This window comes from Equus caballus, chromosome 8 (genome assembly GCF_041296265.1).
Source record: "Equus caballus isolate H_3958 breed thoroughbred chromosome 8, TB-T2T, whole genome shotgun sequence".
Classification (NCBI taxonomy): Eukaryota; Metazoa; Chordata; class Mammalia; order Perissodactyla; family Equidae; genus Equus; species Equus caballus.
In genome coordinates this window covers 1,365,585-1,385,313 of record NC_091691.1, presented here as the reverse complement: position 1 = coordinate 1,385,313, position 19,729 = coordinate 1,365,585, and the positions used below count along the sequence as shown (strand labels likewise).

General features: G+C 48.1%; 1 protein-coding gene across 6 annotated transcripts in view; it reads right to left on the bottom strand.

The window, feature by feature from the left end:
* LOC102148794 (rho GTPase-activating protein 20-like) overlaps positions 1 to 19,729 on the bottom strand; it is a 99,029-nt gene that overhangs the window by 55,871 nt on the left and 23,429 nt on the right. For all 6 annotated transcript variants that reach the window (XM_070276002.1, XM_070276003.1, XM_070276005.1 and 3 more), the window contains exon 3: positions 1,253 to 1,972. The gene's annotated coding sequence lies outside the window, so the exon portion shown is untranslated. The remainder of the gene's footprint in view (positions 1 to 1,252; positions 1,973 to 19,729) is intronic.

The window sequence follows — 19,729 nt, the reverse complement described above, 5'->3', positions numbered from 1 at the left end:
CCCAGCTTAAACGTTCACGCAATTTCTCTCACTGTCAAGATTATGTAAAGCTGTTGAGTGTCACATTCAAAGTCTCTGTATATGTGACCATCTTTATTTCCGACCTCTTGGCTCACCTCTCCCCTGGAGCCTATACAAAAGCACAGGTAGGGCCCCTTTGCTAAGAGGATGCTTAACCCTGAACCCCCGTGTCCCCTTCTCCTTTAGTACTTCTGGTCCTCCTGTCCCACCGCTGTCCCCTTCCTTCAGGACCAGGCTCACACATCACCTGCTGGAGATACTGACCATGCTGAGATGAGCAAATACCTGTTTTTATTATAATAATTTACTAGGAAACTTCCACACTTAATTCTGACCCCATTGTGCATATTCTCTTAGATAAAATTTAAGCATAGAAATACTGAACAGAGAATGCAGTTATGATTCTTAGCATCATTTTGTTTTTCTGATTAGTTTACCCTGTTTACATTCCCTAAAGAAGTGGATGTATATTGTGTTATTACTTTTTATTTAAACATTTCATATTTCCAATTTGGTTGGTGGAGTATTATCCTTGGACTGAGTCAGACATCTAGGATAAAGGGTTGTAAGTAGAGATTTTATAGCATTTGAATTCCAGAACAACTTTACTATGACGATCTGTAAAAATGTGACCCATTAGAGAGCCCGGAGGACTATTCCTCATGATCATTGAATTTAAAAACTGTGACAGACAAGGACGTCCCTGCGTGTGGGGCAGCTCGTAATCTAGAATGTCCTCTGCAGGACCAAGGACGCTGCTCTCATAGCAGTTCTAACAGATTGCTTCTTCTGATGTGTGACGTTTGTTTTATCTCTGTTTTAAATAGAGAAATTCTAATATAAAGTGACTTAGAATAATGATTTTTGATGATTTATTTATTTCCCTGTCTTCCGTCAGGGAATGGGACTTCCCTTTGATTCCAGTTTCCTGAGAGATTGTTTCAAAATCACAAACAAGTTCTGAAATTTTACCAAATTCTTTTCTGTTGAAATAGTCACTGGCTTTTCTTTAATGGATCACAAGCCTGTGGTCTGGAAATAGTGACCACTGACCACTGACTCGTCCCACATGAAAAACTCAATCTGATTTGAATCATAGTCATAAATATAAAAGTCAAAATCATAAGAGTTCTAGAAAAAATACAGTAACATCTTCATGTCCTGGCAATAGACAAATTCATCGTAGGTTGAACACAAAAATTAATAACCATACGAGAACAAAATACATTACCTAAAATTTTTAAATATCACTTAACAGGCGAATGACATCAGCAAGATGATGGAATAGGAGGTCCCCCACTCGTGTCCTCACTCAGCAACCATGATTTGGCAGCCATCCATGGAGAAAAGTGCCTTTGTGGGAGCTTCTGGATCCAGGTAGGAGACTTGAAATCCTGGCAGAACCCAAGGCTGAGGAGTGGTGTTTGAGAAGGCAGGCCCGTGCTCAGGGGGTCCTGGCCACAGGCCCAGAACAGTGCCATACCCCTGTGAACATGGCACATCTTTTTTTTGCCTTCTTCTTGTCACCTGCACCATTTGTCAATGGACCCAGCAGGAGTCACTCCCGTCTGTGCCTCAGTTAGCAGGCCTGACAACCATGTCCCTGGCTGTGAACCCTGAAGCAGCCCGTGATCCAGTTCCAGCCCCTCTTAGCCACAGTCCAGGAGCAGTCCGGCCCATCCGGGAACTGCACAAGACAAATGCTCATCAGTGCCCCTGGTCAGGGTGGCTGTGTTGCCAGACTCGGAGACAGAGAATCGGTCTGGGACCCCTGAGGGTCATTTGTTAGTAGCATAGATGGCGGTTTTGGGGCCCGTTTCTGGGATCTGTTGGTACCAGCCCACATAACCACGCCCGATGTTGGAGCTGCTTCCAGTGCAATAGATGGTGACTGTCTGGCCCAGGGTCCCAGACACTGAGGCGGGCTGAGCCACAGACTGGGCCAAGGATCCTGGAAGTGAGAGAGACACAGAGATGGTGATTCTGGAGTCTAGAGACAAGAGGAGAAAGCAGGGTCCCACGCATCTTCCCAGGGCCCCTTCCCTCGTCCCCATATCTAGTCACCTGTGCAGAGAGCGATGAGGGTGAGGAGGAGAGGGGACCAGGCCACGGTGGAGATCATCTCCGAGTCCCGCCTTCTGTGGCCCCACAGCCGAAGCAGAGCTTCCCCCAAATCTCTCCCATCCCTTCTCCATACTCTGAGAGAGGGAGGGCCCACTCATGCAAATGTGACCCCCAGCTTTCTGATCTCTCCCTGGCCCTTGGGTCAGGACCCACTGACTAAGGATGGCCAGGGCGTGGGGCGTTCACAGCCGTGAGCCCTGAGCAGAGGGCACAAGGCAGTGCCAGGTGGCTGGTCCCAGCTGTGATCACCCATAGGAACCTCAGGAATGTGCACTGAGCGCCCTCTCGTGTTCAGGCCCAGACCCACAGTTGTGTCACAGGGTGACCTACACCCATCAGAGACAGTTCCTGCAACCCACTGCTCTGTCCACTGTCCGCCGCCTTTGGGTCAGGCCAGGTGACCCCTTGTGTACCCTCTGCATCACCTCAGGTCAGTCTCTACTCAGACTCTTCAGGAGTGAGTCTGTCCACAACTCCTTTAGCTGTTCAGTGGTCAGGACTGAGGGGTTGTCTCTTAAACTCCTCTTAGATCAGGATCAAGTGCAGAGCAGTGACTGGCCCCCATGGAGGCGTGTCCCTTTCTGTGAAAGACACGGATTCTTTTCCTCTTATGTGATGTCTTCCTTGTTAGAGATTCAGCAGCGTGTCTCCAACACTCCAAACCTTTGCTTCAGAGGTCCTATTCCTGGTGGAATGGAAGTACTTTGATTTTTGCTACACTCTTCTCTTGGGCCAATCCTTACCATTCACTGGTCTCCTCACTAATGTATGAGTTGAATAGAATATTTCACATGGCTCATTCTCTACTTGTATGAGAGTGAACCATTCACTTTTCTGAGTCGGGCTAACTCTGATCCAAGCTCCAGGATACAGAAGAGGAAAGTAACTGGGACAGAGCCCCTGAGCCCTGGGCCCTGTGAGGGGGAGAATCTCTGAAATGAGCCCTCAGTGACCTGAGGAATCACTTGCTTGGGGAACATGACAGAAGGGATCTGGACTGGAGTGTGTGTCTAGACATCCATGAGCTGGGCCTCTGGGACAGGTCCTCACCTGAGAGAGGAGGCACTTGCAGGGGAGGAGCCAGGTGATGGCAGGCAACGGCCACTAGTGTGGGTTCTTGAGATGGAATCGCCCTTCTCACTCCCTCTGGGAAGAGGACCTCCTCATGAGGGAGTTTTGCCCCTTTCTCCCTCTCCAGAGAGTATTGAATTTCAGCCTGGGGCCTCCCTGATTGGAGTTGGGGTCATTTCACCTGAGACTGACCCTTTGCAGAACGTTAGAAAGACCAGGGCACCAGGAGCAGAGTCTTATGAGACAGGTGCCCCTGGCCTGTGTCCCCTGCCCAGCTCCTAGTGTGCACAGTAGTTGACCCAACATGAACTAATGACGAGGGTGGAGAGCAGATGATGCACATGCTGGGACCACTGAGGGAAACCTTCTGTCCTTTCCTCTCCTCTCCGACCCCAAATCTCCCAGTCATGTGGTGAGCCTGTGATTTGCCCCAGCTCCAGCCCCAGGGACAGGCCTTTCACTTTCTAAACCAATCAGACAATCCCCTCCCTGCTCACCATGATGGAGTCAGGGGAGACAGTGTGAGGTATCTCTTCCGGTCCCGTCCTCATGAAGTCTGAAATTCCTGTTCAATGGATCAGGGAGGGCAATCTCTCTCATTCAGGAGAGTTTATTGTGTGGGTGTGATGCCTGGGACTTCAGGGACATTTTTGACCCATGTGGGATATCAGCCTAGGGACATGTGAGATCATGGACATTGGACAACTCAGAGAAATCTCAGAGAAGGAGGGAAGTCCATTGAGATGACGCACTTGACAACTACAACCTTCCTGTCACCGCTGAACAAGGCAGGAAGGCTGTTGTCTATATTTCCATCACAAGGATGAGCTCAGGACCTCAACCCCCCACGCGTGTCCATAGAACATCATTCAGGAGGTACAGCTCACTCACATCTCACCCAGTCCCCGAGGACCAGCCTCCAAACCTCTTCCCTAAATCCCCTTCCTTCCCTCCAAAAAACATGCGGCGTCTGACCCAGGGAGAAGTGGGCTGGGAGGAGGCCCTGAGGCTCTGGGACCCTGGCATAGAGGTCACTGGACATGGGTCACAGACTCAGGTGGTGGCTGTTTTCCTAGCTGCTATCACCCCATGGAACCTCCAGCGACTGGCCCACAGCACCTCCTGCTGCCCCAGCCCTTATTCCTCTCTGCCTGACTTGACGGGTTAGGAGCCCCTGAGACAGAGATCCCCTGCCTCCACCCCTGGCTCAGCTTCTGCCTCTCACTCCCCACAGGAAGGGGCCACACCCAGGCCTTGCTCAGGCTGCAGCCTCTTGGTCACATTCAGCTCAGAATTCACTGCTGTGGCCTTCTCGCTGAGGACCATCCACAACTGTCTCCTCTGTCCCCATACTGATTCCACTGCTGGGCTGAGGTGGGGTGTCATAACCCATCCCCATCGCAGGGAATAAAAACACAAAGGCACCACAGACCTGACCCTGTGCACTCACAGTTTGGGACCCAAGAAATTTGGTCTCTGTCTCTCTTTCACTCTGTTTTCTCTCCAGCCTCTCCTTTCTGTAAAGCTCAGCCTCACTCCTCGCTCCCTTTGGGCAGAGGCTCCAGAATGACATAAACAAGGAAGTGCTGAAGGGAGGATGTCATTGTCCCCACAGTGGGTGCTGCTCCAGTGTGGCCCCTCAGATATAAGAGGGAGGGATCGGTTAGCAGCAAATGCCAGTTAGTGGGCAGCACACGGGGTCACTGTGCCTGGTCCACGTCAGGCTCTGCAGTGGTGGCGTGTCACGTGCACCGTGACCTCTGCTTACGCTAACCCACACTTTCTCAAGGGGAAACACGTACAAATAAGTCATAACGTAAATAAGAAATGTGCCCATATAACCTGTCTACTCACTGCTGACATTTTTACTCTGTTTTCACATAAGGAAATGTTCCACCATTTGTTCAATTTTTTATCTTATTACGTGCTGAAATTTGTAGTTGTTTTTCTACAGATATGGTCAAATTTTTAATTTTTTATACTGGAAACAGAATAATATACATTTTGAACTACAGTTTACATTACACACTTTTAACATGAGATACCATTTTATTCATTGTGACTCAGATAATTTTTTCATTCATCCTAATTAATTTTCAGTACAATCTCTAGACTTCTGGGTACATACTTATAGCTTTCATAATTAAAATCTAACTCTTCATATTTAAATAATTTCTCTTTTTTTCTATTCTTGACTTGACACAAATCTCAGGATAAACCTTTCAGAAGAGCTGTGTCGGCAGTCATCACGTGCGGTCCAAGACCGAAATGGAACAATTCTAGTCTTCTCTGTTCTGGGATAATGCTTTTCTGTGGTTTAAACATACACCATCCTTAAGCCATTGAGGAAGTAGCCCTTATTGCTTTATTTCTATATTTATTTTTACAAAGGCAGGCATGGAGATGAATTTAATTGTCATCTTCTTAAGCGTTTATTGAAAGCGTCATCTGTATTTTTCTACTTAAACCTTTGTAATGAGAAAGGAGCCAAAAAAAGATGGTTTTGAAACAAATCCACTCATTTCACTCTCACGATTGAGCCCCACTTCTGTCTCTCTTGGCTTATGGTAAACCTTTACAACCACTAATTCTGTGTTCGATTTCCAACACCAGCTGTGGAGTCTTCTTTTCCATTTCCAGAATCTTCCAGGGAACTGACAGACCTAAGGCCTGTGCCTTCATTGAGTGATAAATGATGAACAGTGGTCTCTTCTTTGCCTTGATAAACTCTCACCGATTTCTCCTGATCTGGCTAGAGAAACACACGTTTGCAGTCCTGACACAGTCCTGAGGTCAGGGACACAAACCGTCCCGAGGATGTGGACGCACAGGCGTCAAGGTACCCTCTTTCCCTCCGCCCGAGTGGGTCCTGTGACTCTCGGAGCAGCCTCGGCCCTGGGCTCCTGTTCCTGCAGGAAGGTCAGTCCTCACAAGGGAGCCTGGGGTCTGAAGGCAGGGAGCCTCCAGGGAGCAAGATGCACAGAGCTGAGGGTCAGGCCCAGGGGATCAGGATGGAAGTGACTGCTCCTGGCCTCAAGAGGACAGGAAGAGGGCCACCATCCTGGGATTGGGTAAAACAGGAAAATAGAGGCATATTTTGGGTTTCTGACAAAGATCTGGGATTGGATTACATGGGTTCCTTGTGGTCAGATACTGGCAGGTTCTTAACTCAGCTGGACACATTGGCATCACCCTTCTGTTGACTCTTCCATCAGTTATCTAGAAAGAATTTGTGCCCTGAAAAGAAAGCTTCTGTCTGTGCCGCAGTGATGAGGGTGAGAACAGGCTGTCAGGAATGGCGCAGCCATCCTCAGAGCCGCAGCTCCCACAAAGTCTCCAGACATTCAGGGATGGCAGCAGATGAACGGCAGAGTCACCCGGATGTAGACTCAGCTGCAGGAAGTGACCAGAGAGTGAGGGGCTCACAGGGGGAGGGGGAGGGGCTGCATCGTGATTCCTCACAGATCTGGACACTGTGTCAAGATCATCTCATGTCTGGTCCCAGTGGCCAACCCCGTCCTAGGACAGGATCTAAGAGACCCTCAGGAAGCTTTCCTGCCAGACCTGAAGCCAGAGGGTCTGTCTCATATGCTGTGAGAAAAGAACACCTGGGTCCACGTTTCTAGGGCTTCTGCCTGGATGCTGTTGTCGCCAGGCCACACTGATCATCTCCAGGTGCTGCCTTCTCTGCTGTGGATGATCCTGTTCCTGAGCCCTGACCCGACACCACAGATGGATGTGTGAGCACAGCTTGGAAGCAGGAGCCTGAAACACATAAAAGATGGAGGAGGGGAGGTTCCGTGTCCCTGTTCATGTTGTCCACAGCCTGACTCACTTGAGGATTCAGAGCACACGTCTGGGATTGCCAGAGAGGTTGATAAGTGAGTGGGAAATTGCAAAGAAAACAGAGTCGCCCAGTATGGGAGCCACAAAACCTGAGCGTTTACTGAGAAGAAAGCCCTGGCTGTGGAGACTGTGAGGGGAGGAGCTCCCAACTCGTGTTTCACGTCCTCACGGATCAGGTGAGGAGACACTCTGCAAATTCAATAATAATGCTACAAAGTCAGCCCCTCGTTAGCACTGAAGGGGGGTTGACTCTTGCTGCCCAAGGAGTGTGACTCTCGGTCCCCAGCCCTCCCACACTGGAAGAGCACTGTGGCATCTGGGTTGTGCTGGTTAGTGATGCTAAGCTTCACCCTCGACTTGGAAACCAGAGCTGTTGGCCAAGGGCCATGTGGAGACCGAGAAGAGAACTGAGGTTGTGAGAGTGTGGCTGTTCCGATGGGTCTGGAGCTTTAACTGGATATCCCAGGGGCTGATGTGTCAAAATCACTCCATTCTATCCAGCGCTTTTTTCCGGGGCAGCAGATCTTGGCTTTCCTTCCGGGAATCCCAGTCCCCGCAGGAGGCCGGCTCAGCAGGGAGAGAAGCAGAGTCCTGTGGGCACAGGGCGGGTCCACGCTGCTGGGAGCAGGGCAGCCCTGGGCAGTGTGCCTGTGTGTCAGGGAGCCATTACAGGTGTGGTGTTCAAGGTCAGTGAGGAACAGGGGGACCCAAGACATGGCGAGGACAACCTGAACCCTGCCCCTTAAGGCCCCAAAGCTAAGGCACAGCTACCTAAAATCTCTCATCCTCCTCCACACCCAGAGGGAAGGGAGGGGCCTGTGGAGGTTCATGTTACGTGTCAGCTTACATATGCCATGATATTCAGTCAGGACCCAGATATTTGGTCGTACATGACTCTAAGAGTTTCTGTGAATGCATGTTTTAAATGCGATTAATAATTAAATCAGTAAACATTGATTGAAATTGATAACTATCCATAATGTGGGTGGGCCTCATCCAATCAGTTGAAGGACTTGATAGAGAAAAGACTGACCTCCCCTAGGAAGAGGGAATTCTGCCAGCCGACTGCCTTCAGAACCCAACTGTAACTTCTACTCTTCCTTCCCTGGGTTTCTAGCCTGCCAGCCTTCTGCACATTTTGGACTTGCCAGTCTCTATAATCATGTGAAAGAATTCCTTAAAATAAATTTCCATAGATAGATACGTACATACATACACACATAGGTAGATGGATAGACGATAGTCAGATACATGCATAGATACATGGATAAAGAGAGAAAGAGACACATCCTACTGATTCTGTGCTCAGGAGAACCATAACTCGTACACAGCCCTTTATCCAAATCTCTGCCTGCTCTTTGCTCATTCTGGCCCTTTGCAGGGTCCTGTCCTGTGGAACAATCTGTGATACGCGGTGGCACAAGGGCAGCCTGTGCTCTGGGCCCTACACAGACCTCAGGAGGTCATGGTCACAGGGAAGCAGAGGTCCAGATATACCTGGATGGTTGTCCACTCTACACAACCCCACGAGACCAGGCTGTCGGCGCCCCATTTGTTGAAGGACGGATTCACACTCTTTCTGCCACAGGCCAGGCAGCTATCACCAGTAATCCGTGATTTTGTGAGAAGGGCCTTTGGGTTTCCTGTCCAGGATTCATGGATGCAGGTTCCACTTCTGAGCCTTGGAAATGACGTCAGGGACCCTGGGAGCACCTTCTTCTTTAGAGCCGCTGGGTCACAATCCTCATGCACAGGTGACAGATCAGAAGGTGCTCCTTGTGGTGAGGTGACAACAAGAAACCCATCACCCCCGGCGCACATGGTGGGTGACAGCACGGGCTCAGGGCCCAGTGGCATCCAGCCCTGGCCTGCTGCAGCCACCCTCAGCCCGTCAGCCCTCAGAGCAGGTTCCCCACCTGGCCTCTGCCTCTTCTGGGACTAACGCTGCTCTCCTTGCCTCACCTTGATCATCGAAAACAACCTCTCTGTTCCTGGAGTTCAAAGATGACGCTCCACCCCTCCCTTCCCAGATGGATCGGCTCCCCGGGAGGGAGAGAAGGAGCATCCCAGGGCTGTGCGCCATTTATGTCTGTTCTTAGCATTTCCTTTCTTTGCTGAGATCTTCTCCCTCATGGCTCATCGTGATTACATTTTACCTGAAGACCTTGCAGCGAGTCTTTGGATCATTTTGGGAAGAACTGTTATCTTAGTGACAGTCAGTTTTTTGACCCATAAACTAGGAATATCTATTCATTCATTTATTTTTTAAATTTCTCTTGAAATGTTTTGTAATTTTCAGTATACAAGATTTGCAATTTTTCTCAGATATATCCACGTGTTTCATTAAATATTAGTAATATTGTATGTTATTGTTTTTCTTTTAAAAATTGAAGGTTCATTACTGTTATATAGAATACAATTAATTTCTGCATCTTGGCATTTTATCACAAAATCCAAACTGAGACAGTCAGACCAGAAGCATATCGCAGTCGCTCCTTGACCCTGCGCTGGGCATGGGCTGACTCGATCTCTTTTGGCCTCCTCAAGTGTCTCCACTGAGAGAATTCTCTCTCTCAACAAGCAATTTTTGTCTATGCAAACATGAGTTGGATAAGAATATATTAGCAATGATATTCTTCATGATATGAAGAAAAGGGTATGACTTTGTCAACTGTTCTGGTTCTAGGAAAATCAGGTCTTGTCTAAGATGTGACAGCAGAAGCCATCTCCTGAGCCACCAGGGGGGCGAGCACACCAGGCCAGGAGAGTGGGGGGGTGGGGGTTGTGTCTCACGTCCTCGGGGGTCTGGAGCACATGTGAACATTAGTGATGCCAGGCCATGTGTTACAGTAATAGTGAGCCTCGTCATCAGGTCGCAGCCCAGAGGCGAGCAGAACACCAGAGTTAGTTGTGTCATCTTTGGATCCAGAGAAGTGGCTGGGGATCCTGGGCCCTGATGCTCATTTGAGTCTGTGTGCCAGAGCAAGAGATACCTGGGGGCTCCCTGGCTTCGGCTGCTCCAGAATATCCTGTATCCACCAACACTGATGTCACTGCTGGCAGTGCAGGTGAGTCTGGCATATGCTCCAGGTGATGCAGAGGGAAGGTGGCTGAGTCAGCACTGGCCGGGAGAGGGAACCTGCAGACACAGACACCCGTGGGTGATGAGGCAGAGACTAAGGTTAAGCAGCTGGAGGGTCTCAGCCACAGGAGGCTGACACAGGCTCAGGAGCTGACTCTGGACACTGCAGATTGTCCCTGTGCAGGGAGAGAGAGGTATGAGGAGGAGAGGAGTCCCGGCTGTGGTGCACACAGCCTGCTGGGGCCCCAGATCAGGGCTGGGCGGCCCCCAAATCTTTGATCTTCTCCATTGACATGAAAGAGAAAGGGCTGCTCACACAAATTTGTTCCCCCTAATGATGATCCCACTTTTATCCTGAGAACCAGCTGAGTCTGAGCTTGATTCCTTAGATGGAGGAGCTGATGGGTGAGTTCAGAGTTTGCCCCATCAGAGGGACCAGGGAGGAAGCAGCTGTGGGACCTTACCCAGACCTGTGAGCAGAGAGGACACAGCTACTGAGACCCCTCAGCAAACACAAGCACCAATGTCCCAGCCCTGGAGGGTTTGAGAGATTACACAGCAGGGGGCACCCAAGGTGCAACCTTGGGGAAGACCCACAGCGTCGCCTGCTGCTCACTGTTCTAACTTCAGTCTCAGGTTGGAAATAACGTCAGGGACACTGACTTGACAGCCTGGTCACTGTGGGTCCACAAACATCCATGCGCCACACCCCGTGCTCTGCCCCAGGTAAGTGATATTGATAAACAACCTGTTTAACTGTGTGCTTCCTGGCCTGCTAGGAGGAAGAGATGTGGAAATCTGACCACAGGACAGTGAGACTGAGTCTGCAGTGAGGGAGGAGGCAGAGGGCTCTGGGAGCAAGACCCGAGCAGCTCCTTCCACAGGGGCCACATGAAGGAGCCACTGGAGCCCTGGGTCTGAATGGAGACCGGGGTTCTGCTGGTGGACAAACAAAGCAATAACTGTTCCTAGAAAATGTGCTTGATTCTTGGAAGATCGACAGTGTTTGCAAATACTCAGGGACATTAAGTAGACTAGGTTGGTGGTTGGGTGGCAAACCATACAGGGGACCTTTGCAGTAGTCCATGGCACTGAAGCTGTGGCTCTGAGGAGAGCTGGAGCCCGATTAGAAAGAACTTTTTCTTTCACAAAGAAGGGATTGAGATGTATTTATGACAGCTTTAGTGAGGTTTAATTTTCAAATAATCAACTGCCATTTTAAAGTGTGTGATTTGGCAAGCTCTCATGAATATATGAACACACCGGGGAATCCATCACCATAGTCAAGGCGATGACTGTATCTGTCATTATGCTGACATCACCAGTTTGAAACCACTCCATCCCGCCATCCCCTCCCCAATCCCTAGGTGATTGCTGATCTGCTTTTGTCTTTATAAATTAATGTCCATTGTGTAGAATTTTATATAATTCAAATCTTTGTTCTGGTTTTCCAGCTTTACTTGTCTGGCTTCCTTCATTTAGCATATGTATTTTGACACCCATCCCTGTTTTCACAGTTATCCACAGGCCATTCCTGGGCGCACAGTAGGGACGGCCCACAGTCTGCTTCTCCATCTGCCTGTTCATGAGCGTTTGGATGTTTTACACTTTGGGCTATTTATACATAAAGCCGTAATTTATGTTAGAAGTAAATTTATTTGTTTGCATTTATTTAATATGTGAATTTCATATATTAAGTAGTTAAAATAAAATTTAATATGTAACTTTATGTTATAAATGAATAAACCTGCTGAGTATTTGTGTACAAGTCTTTGAATGAGTATGCACTTTATTTTTTCTTGGGGAAACAGAGCAGCTGGGTCTTAAGAAGCTATATATTTAACCCTTTTAGAAACTGCTCAACTGTTTTCCTAACTAGTTTGTCGATTCCGTGCTCCCACCAGCCGTGTGAGAGTAGCTGTGCCGCCTCCTCTCAGTATTGTACTTTTGTCCCTTCTCATGTAGGTTTAGTGGCATATCATTTACATTTTAATTTGCATTTCCATAATATATAATGATGTTGAAAAATTTTTCATGATCTTATTTGCTATCATGTATCATCTTTGGTGCAGTGTCTGTTGAAATATCTTTCCTAATTTTAAATTGAACTCTCCTGTAATTATTGAATGGAAAGAATTCTGCAACATATTATCCATACAAGTCCTTTATTAGGTAAGTGATTTGCATGCATATTCTCCCAGTCGATGGCTGTCTTGTCCTTCTCTTAGCAGTGACTTTCAAAGTGCGGGGTATTTAATTTTTGATGAATTCCAAATTATCAATTTGTTTTTCTGGTTTTTCTTTTTTTGGTTGGAGCTTTTGGTGTTGCAACTAAAAGGTCTTTTCCAGCGTGAGCATTCTTACATATTTCCCTTTATGACATTGTTTTCTTTCTTTCTTTTTTGTTTTGCTTAAATATATAAAACTGGAAAAGCTGAGTCAAACTAAATGTTTAGATTTCAATTGATCAGAAATTGGCAAAAGTTTTCAAAGCATCTCACATTCCAAATGAGTAATATAGGTGAGTTCCTCTGGCCCCACATCCCTGTCAACATTTGGTTTGTTAGACTTTCTCATTTCATCAGTTTCTGTAGGTGCATAGTTTCTTTTTTGTTGTTGTTGTTTTTTTTTTTTTTTTTGAGGAATATTAACCCTGAGCTAACATCTGCTGCCAATCCTCCTCTTGTTGCTGAGGAAGACTGGCCCTGAGCTAAGACCCGTGCCCATCTTCCGCTACTTTATATGTGGGACCCCTGCCACAGCATGGCTTGCTGAGAGGTGCCATGTCCACACCTGGGATCCAAATCAGCGAACCCCGGCCGTCAAATTGGAAGGTGCAAATTCAACCACTGCGCCACCAGGCCGGCCCCAAGTACGTGCATAATTTCTGTAGGTGCATATTCCTTCCTCTCCATTAAGCCGAGGCAGCTCTGATTGTGCTAATTGGCTCACTATGGGCCACCTTTTGGTGCAGGTCTCATTATAGTTGGAATTTCCCTTTTGCTGATGACTTATAAGGCCAAGCACTTTTTAAAATTTTTTATTATTTATTTTCCTTTGTGAATTGTTTGTTCAGATCTTTTGCCCATTTTAATGGATTGTTTCTCTTTTTATGTGAAAACAGCGATTATTAATGTACTTTTGATGTAGCCATTTTGGTCACACATGTGTCATATGACACCTGGGCAGTTAGTGTGGAAGGTGAGGAGGAGTGACCAGGCCATGGTGGACACACCCAGGCCTGTTGAGGACTCACAGTGGAGACAGAGCTGTCCCAAGTCTGTGTCTCTTTTGTCACCCAAGCTCCAAGGGAACTAGGGCTCTCTCAGTCCCTTGGGCACCATCTGTCCCCAGGCCCCGGGGGCGGTAGGAAGTCACCCCCTGTGGGTCCCAGTGAGCACTGAGCAGGGCCGTGGATGAGCGAGGGGAGGAAAGGGCAGGCAGGATTTCGGCTGCACCGGCTGCCTCTGAGGCTGGAGTGTGTGCTTTTCAACAGGTCACAGAGTCCTGCCTTTCAGTCTCAGGGGTGTCAAGGTGGCCTTAATGCATCTTTCTCATTTCTCCCTCATTTTTCTGGATTAGCACCTCTTTTCTTCACTGTGATGGGGTCGGACCCTCCTCCTTCTCTCTCACTCACCAAACCCAGGTCCTGGACACCTGAGATAAAATGTCTCAGGATATAAGAAAGAGTCAAGTGCTTTTACTCCCACCATTCTTACTGTTCCTATGTCTCTCTGCCTCTGTCTCTTTCTCTCCTCCTTAAATTAGCATGTGCTTTCGAGTTTATTGCGAGAGTTCTAAAATCCTTGGTCCAGAAGATCAGTGAGTTAGCTCTAAGGTGGTCACTCCAATGAACTCCAGTGAGGCAGGAGTGAGGGGCGTCATCCTGGGGTTCCCGCCTGGAGAGGAGATTATTCCTGCTCCCCTAGGGAATGACACCGCACGAGACAGCAGGGCGCACCAGGTTTGCTTTCTACATTTGCACCATTACTGCAGGACCAGGTCGCTCTGTAGCAGCTTTCCAGCCACCTGCTGCCTGGGGAGCTCACGGTAGGAAGCTATATGCCTTGCTCTTCCCTGGAGAAACAAGAGGAAAAAATCCAACACTTTTGATCGTTCAGGACACCAGACACTCTTTCTGGGAGCCATGTGACAGTGTCGGTAGCAGGTCAGAAGAAACAGGATCATCCCACTTCCCCATTCATCTGGATCACTATGCTTCAACAAATGACACAGCAATGCTGTGAGATGCTCCACAGACTGGCTGGTGGGGATGCTTGAGTAGCGGTCAGCCCCAGAGCTGGAGCCCCAGAAATGATCAGGAATTCCGTCCCCCTTGCTGTGGCTTCCTTCACTCTTCAGGCATGTCACATCCTGAGGGGCCTTCCTAGGGTGCTGTTGACACCATCCGATGTAGAAGGTGCTCTGCTCACTGCTCAGGGTGCAGCTGAGCATGGCCGAAGCTCCCAGGGAGGCAGATGCAGAGAGTAACTGAGTCACACAGGCTGACTGAGTCTGGAAACACAAACAGCCATTATGGTGGAGGGAGGGAAAGAGGGAGGGACATTTCCTCCATGTGGTTGGGAGGTAGTTTAGTGGGCTGGGGAATCAGGACCGTCCTGACCTGAGCAGTGCAGGAGGAAGGGGAGGAGAGTGGAATCCAGGCCGTGGTGCAGACGCCCCAGAGCTCTGCTGAGATGGACACGCTGCAGGTCTCTCTCATCCTCCTCAATCCCCAGAGAATAGAGCCCTTCGTACAAATTTGCTCCTCTTCTCCTGGCCAACCAAACCCCTCCTCGGTTCCTGTTTGCCTCTCCCACCACACACACAATGTCCTGAGATCATTATTTCTGGGAGGGGTAGACCTGGGCTGAGACTGTGCTGAGAATCACCAGGAACCCCGAGACATCCAGCTCCTGGGCCCAGGGAGCAGTGAGCAGAGACCAGGGGACAGGTGTCTGGTTTCCCAGTTCTCAAAGATCCCTTGGCGGCAAGCCTACAGCGCCCCTGCTGCCCCAGGCCCAGGTCCATCATATCTGTGACCAGAGGACAGGTGACCCTGCCAGAAGCTCCTGCCTCCCCCACTGCTTTGATCACTGCCATTCCCTGCCCAAGGGCAGAGCGAGGCCCTCCTCAGGGGCAGCCTCCCACCTCATTTCAGTCTGTCGTTGTCTGCTTGGGCCTCCTCAGCAGGAATCAGAGACAGAATTCACCCCCTTTCTAAGGAGCCCTCAGGGGAAGGGGCCTCATATACAAACCCTCCATGAAGGGAAACAGCCTTTAGCTGAGAACAGGGACAGGTCAGCCATGAAGTCACTTCCCAGGCTGCTCAGGAATCCAGGTCCCTCTCCTCCTACCTGACCCCTCACTAGATGTGCACAGAGGACACACAGTGGTGAGAGTTTCGAGGATGAAGGCGCACACTTGGTAGCTCCCTGGGGAATGAGGAGAAGCCCAGGGAGGAGAAGGGGTGGGGACTCCTGCGGCTGGAAGAGTCAGGAACTCGAGGGTCCTTAGGAACTAAGGGACCAGAGAGGTTGGGAAAGGAGAAGGGCTGTGAGGAGCACTCCTGAGGACAGATCTGGGAAAAAGTCCGTGTCTTTTCTTCAGGAAGTCATCACAAATGACATTCTTTGAAGCATTTTCCTCAAACCTCTGAATCATTGTGAACAGAGCCTGGGCCCAGAGGAACGTGACATGTGTAGCTATTAGGATCAATCTTTCCTATTAGAGAGTTTTGAAAAGAATGTGGTTCATACTCAAGAACCAATGCTCTGGGCAGGGGAGGGGAGGTTAAAAACGAGAACGATTTATATGCTTTTATCTGGAAAAATGTCCACTCTACATGATTTTGCCAGAAAGATCACCTCCAGCCAAAAATAAAACAAAAAAAATGAAAACAGAAAAACATTGATTCTATTTACCAAAATAAAATAAAACAAAATAAGCAGATAATGAGATCAAAAAATAAAATTTATATAGCCAAAAAACTTTGAGAATTCTATGCACCAGACTCTTATCTCACTTGAGTCTGGGGAGTTGCTATGGACAGAGAGCACATCCTGGCCGTCAGTTTGGTGTGCTCTCTGTGTGTTACAGTGGGGTTGCGTTATTTTGAGATATTAATACACCAAAATGTTTAAATGGATTAGTGAAAATCTAAAGTCATTATTTAATCAAGAGTAGTCAATGAATTTTCCTGGGGGAAAAAAGCTCTATTTTAATTTTGCATTTACAATGATACCACCTCTTGAAATATTATTTTCTCTGTAAGTTTTGCTATTTTTAAACAATTTTGATTAAATCACACAACAGGCATTTTATGAAATTTTCTTCATTATTGAGCAGAAATTAATTTTTACAAAATATTTGCACCTTGAGTTTTTTTGGCACTGCTTGCTTTCTGATGATGCAGAAATGTTCATTGTGAATTTTATTTTGCTTTTCCTTCCACTTCAATAAACAAGGATTTGCAGGTCTGCCTAGTCTCTCACACACAGGATGAGGCTGCGTGTGTCCCCTCTCCCCATGGATGCTCTCTCCCTGGTGGGGCCCCCTCAGCTCTCAGGCTCAGGGCAGAGAGAGGAGCACGGGGACAGCTGACTCTCTCCCAGTTCAGGCCCCATCCTGATCCAGTACTACTCGGCTTGTGTAGTGAGGAGCATGTCTTCAATAGCAAATGTTTACTGAACACCTATCTGGTGTTGAGTCTGAGGGTTGGCAGTGGAATTCTAGGCTGTGCTAGACAGCCTCATCCCTGCTCATAGAGCTGAACCTGAAGAAGAAACACGACGGTGGGAGGCATACAGGGGGTCTCCCTTCCTCACTTTCACCACTGGAGGCAGGAGACCAGAGCAGACACTGCTGCACTCATGAGTCTGTGGGGGATTGAAGGTTTGTGGGATCACAGGGGAGCAGGGAGTCAGAGACAACACGAGATCTGAGAGGACATGGGCAGGACTTGAAGATTCCCTGGGTTTAGGTGAAGATGTAGAGAAGTCCAAAAAGTGGATACAAACAGAGGAAGACAGAGATAAATAACATGACCCCGGAGATATGGGCTACTAGGAAAAATCGGATTAGTTAGCACGGCAAGTGCCTTAGGAATCCCAGATGCAGTTTGGTTTATCAGGTGAAGGGTCTTGCTCACTAGTTGAGCGTGATCTACTGGGAGTGCTGGAAAGGAAGACAGGGAGAGGCCATATGTCAGGAAGGTGAGAAGTGAAGAGTGGGTGAGAGAGTCAACAGAGAGAGGACAGATTCCCCTTTAGGAAAGATCGGATGGGAAGTGTAAGATGGAGGAATCTAAAGTCTAGCTGCCCTTCTCCATATGTTTCTTGTAAATGGAATCATGTTAATTTGGAGACTTTTACACAGAAGAGAAATCCAAAGCTCATAGATTTATTACCCTTGAAGACATTCACCAGTTTATTTCCAAGGTAGAAAATTGGCTTCCTTGGCCCAGTCTTGGTAGAATAAATGTACTATATTTAAAAAATACTCTTTAAAATCTATTACTGTCTCACTAGTCTCCTCAATGAAATATAAGTTGAATAAATTTTTGACACATGTTCTTACTCCATATGTTTAACTTTTGGAAAATTTTCCCTGACAATTTAGGAGGTTACTTACTGAGATCTCTGAGAGGATCCTTCTATCTAATCTACTGACCCTGTGGTGACTGAGGACTGGAATCTTTACGGTCAGGAATCGCTTCTCTCAAGTCCTGAAGTGATTCCCAGGAACAACTAAAACTTTGATTTTCTGATGCTATATTTTTCTAAAACTCCACCCCCGACACACGTTTGTGACAATGGGCTGAAGATGCTTGGTTGGGGTCATTAGCTGACTGGTGGAAAGGAAATGAGAACATAAGACAGATGGTAGAATTTGGGGAAATCAATGATTCTAGGTCTGAGGACATTACATGATATGATTGGATAGACAAAGGACATTCCAGAAGGACCTTGACATGTAGAGTCCAGGTGGGGGAAAAACCAACTGCGGCTCTTAATAGTTTTCTCTATGTCCTCGATGGGCAGAGTCACAGCAGAGGTAGCATCAGGCTGAGTGCTCTCATTCCCTCTGAACTTTACTCTGTGACATGGACACTCCCAGAAATGACACAGTGGTGGCCAAGGGAGTGGTTGCTGTGGTTTGGGAGCAAAAGGAACTTCCATGTGGAGCATGTGGACAGAGGTAGTGGTTCATGTGATGGTCCCTGAGTCTGGTCCACATTGGAGAGAGTGAAGGCGGGGAGAGGTGTCCGGGTGAGCTTTGGAAGATGCCACCATGGAGGTTTCTTGAGCCTTCTTTACCTTCTTACTAAATCTGGGAAGAAGAGGTCATCAAGAGAAAGCTTTTTTTTCTCTTCTTTCTTCCTCTCATGAGACTACCTAAATTTCAGATCAACACGTTGTGGATGGGAACGAATCTGTCTTGTCCCGGAATTGATCTCTTGTAGGAATATCGGAAAGGCCAGGGAGCCAAGCTGTGGCTTTATGATACGGGAACAGTCTGGCCTGTGTCCCCTTCCCAGATCCGAGTGTCCACAGTACATGCCCCAACCTGAACTGACGATGAGGGTGCAGGGAAGAGTGAGGAAATGTTAGAGAACTATTTGGTAAAACTTCTATCATTTTCTTCTCCTATTTGGACTCCAAGTCTCCCAGACATGCGGTTGGCCTAGGATTGACCACACGTGCTCCTGGACAGCCCTTGTGTTACCTAAACCAGTCAGACAATCCCCTCCCTGCTCACCACGGTGGAGCTGGGTGATGGTGGAAGTGAGCTCGTCCAGCCCTCCTGAAAGCTGATTTCCTGATCAGTGGAACAGGGAGGGCAAGTCTGTCTCCTTATGGACTGATTGTTGTGTGGATATGATGCCTGGGACTGCAGAGGCAAGTTTGGTCCATGTGGGAAAACAGCCTGGAGACTCTCTATATACTCATGGAGGACGTAGAGACAATCACAGAGAATCCAGCAGCGTTCATCAGCCCTGCTTACAGTTGGTCCTTGTGAAGTTTTGCCATTTGTCTTCCTGATACCATAATCCAAAGTTTGTAGCCCACCCTGAATTTCTGGTTCTAAAACAGACCAAAGTATCCCTCTGTTCCTCCTTCCTGGGAGAGAATTCTCAAGACCAAAGACTGTTAAGCAGCCAGGTTGAAAGCCCCTGCAAGATGAGGTTCTCTCCTACGTGATGGGGGTCCCTGCACCTGGCTCAGGGCCACTTGAAACTCACTTTAGCTCATATGTGTTTAACAATTGAAGGGACTGATTGAACTTCTGGAGAATCACATCTTCTGAATGAACGTATTAACCTAGTGATAGCATGGCATACATATTTTAGAAAAATCCTCTCACTATTTTCATTTGGTTCTAATGTAAAGCATTGCCCGAGTCCTTCCTCCCTCCTCAGCCCTGCAGTGAGGGGCTGTCTTTCTCTAGGTGCATCCATCACATTTGGATTTCTAGTAGAGTTTTCTTTATTTCTCCGACTAGACTGTGTTCATCCTGGAACCTAATGAGCCCATCCTAACACCTGCTTCCCAGCACATCCTTCCCCGTCCCCCAGGGGGTGAC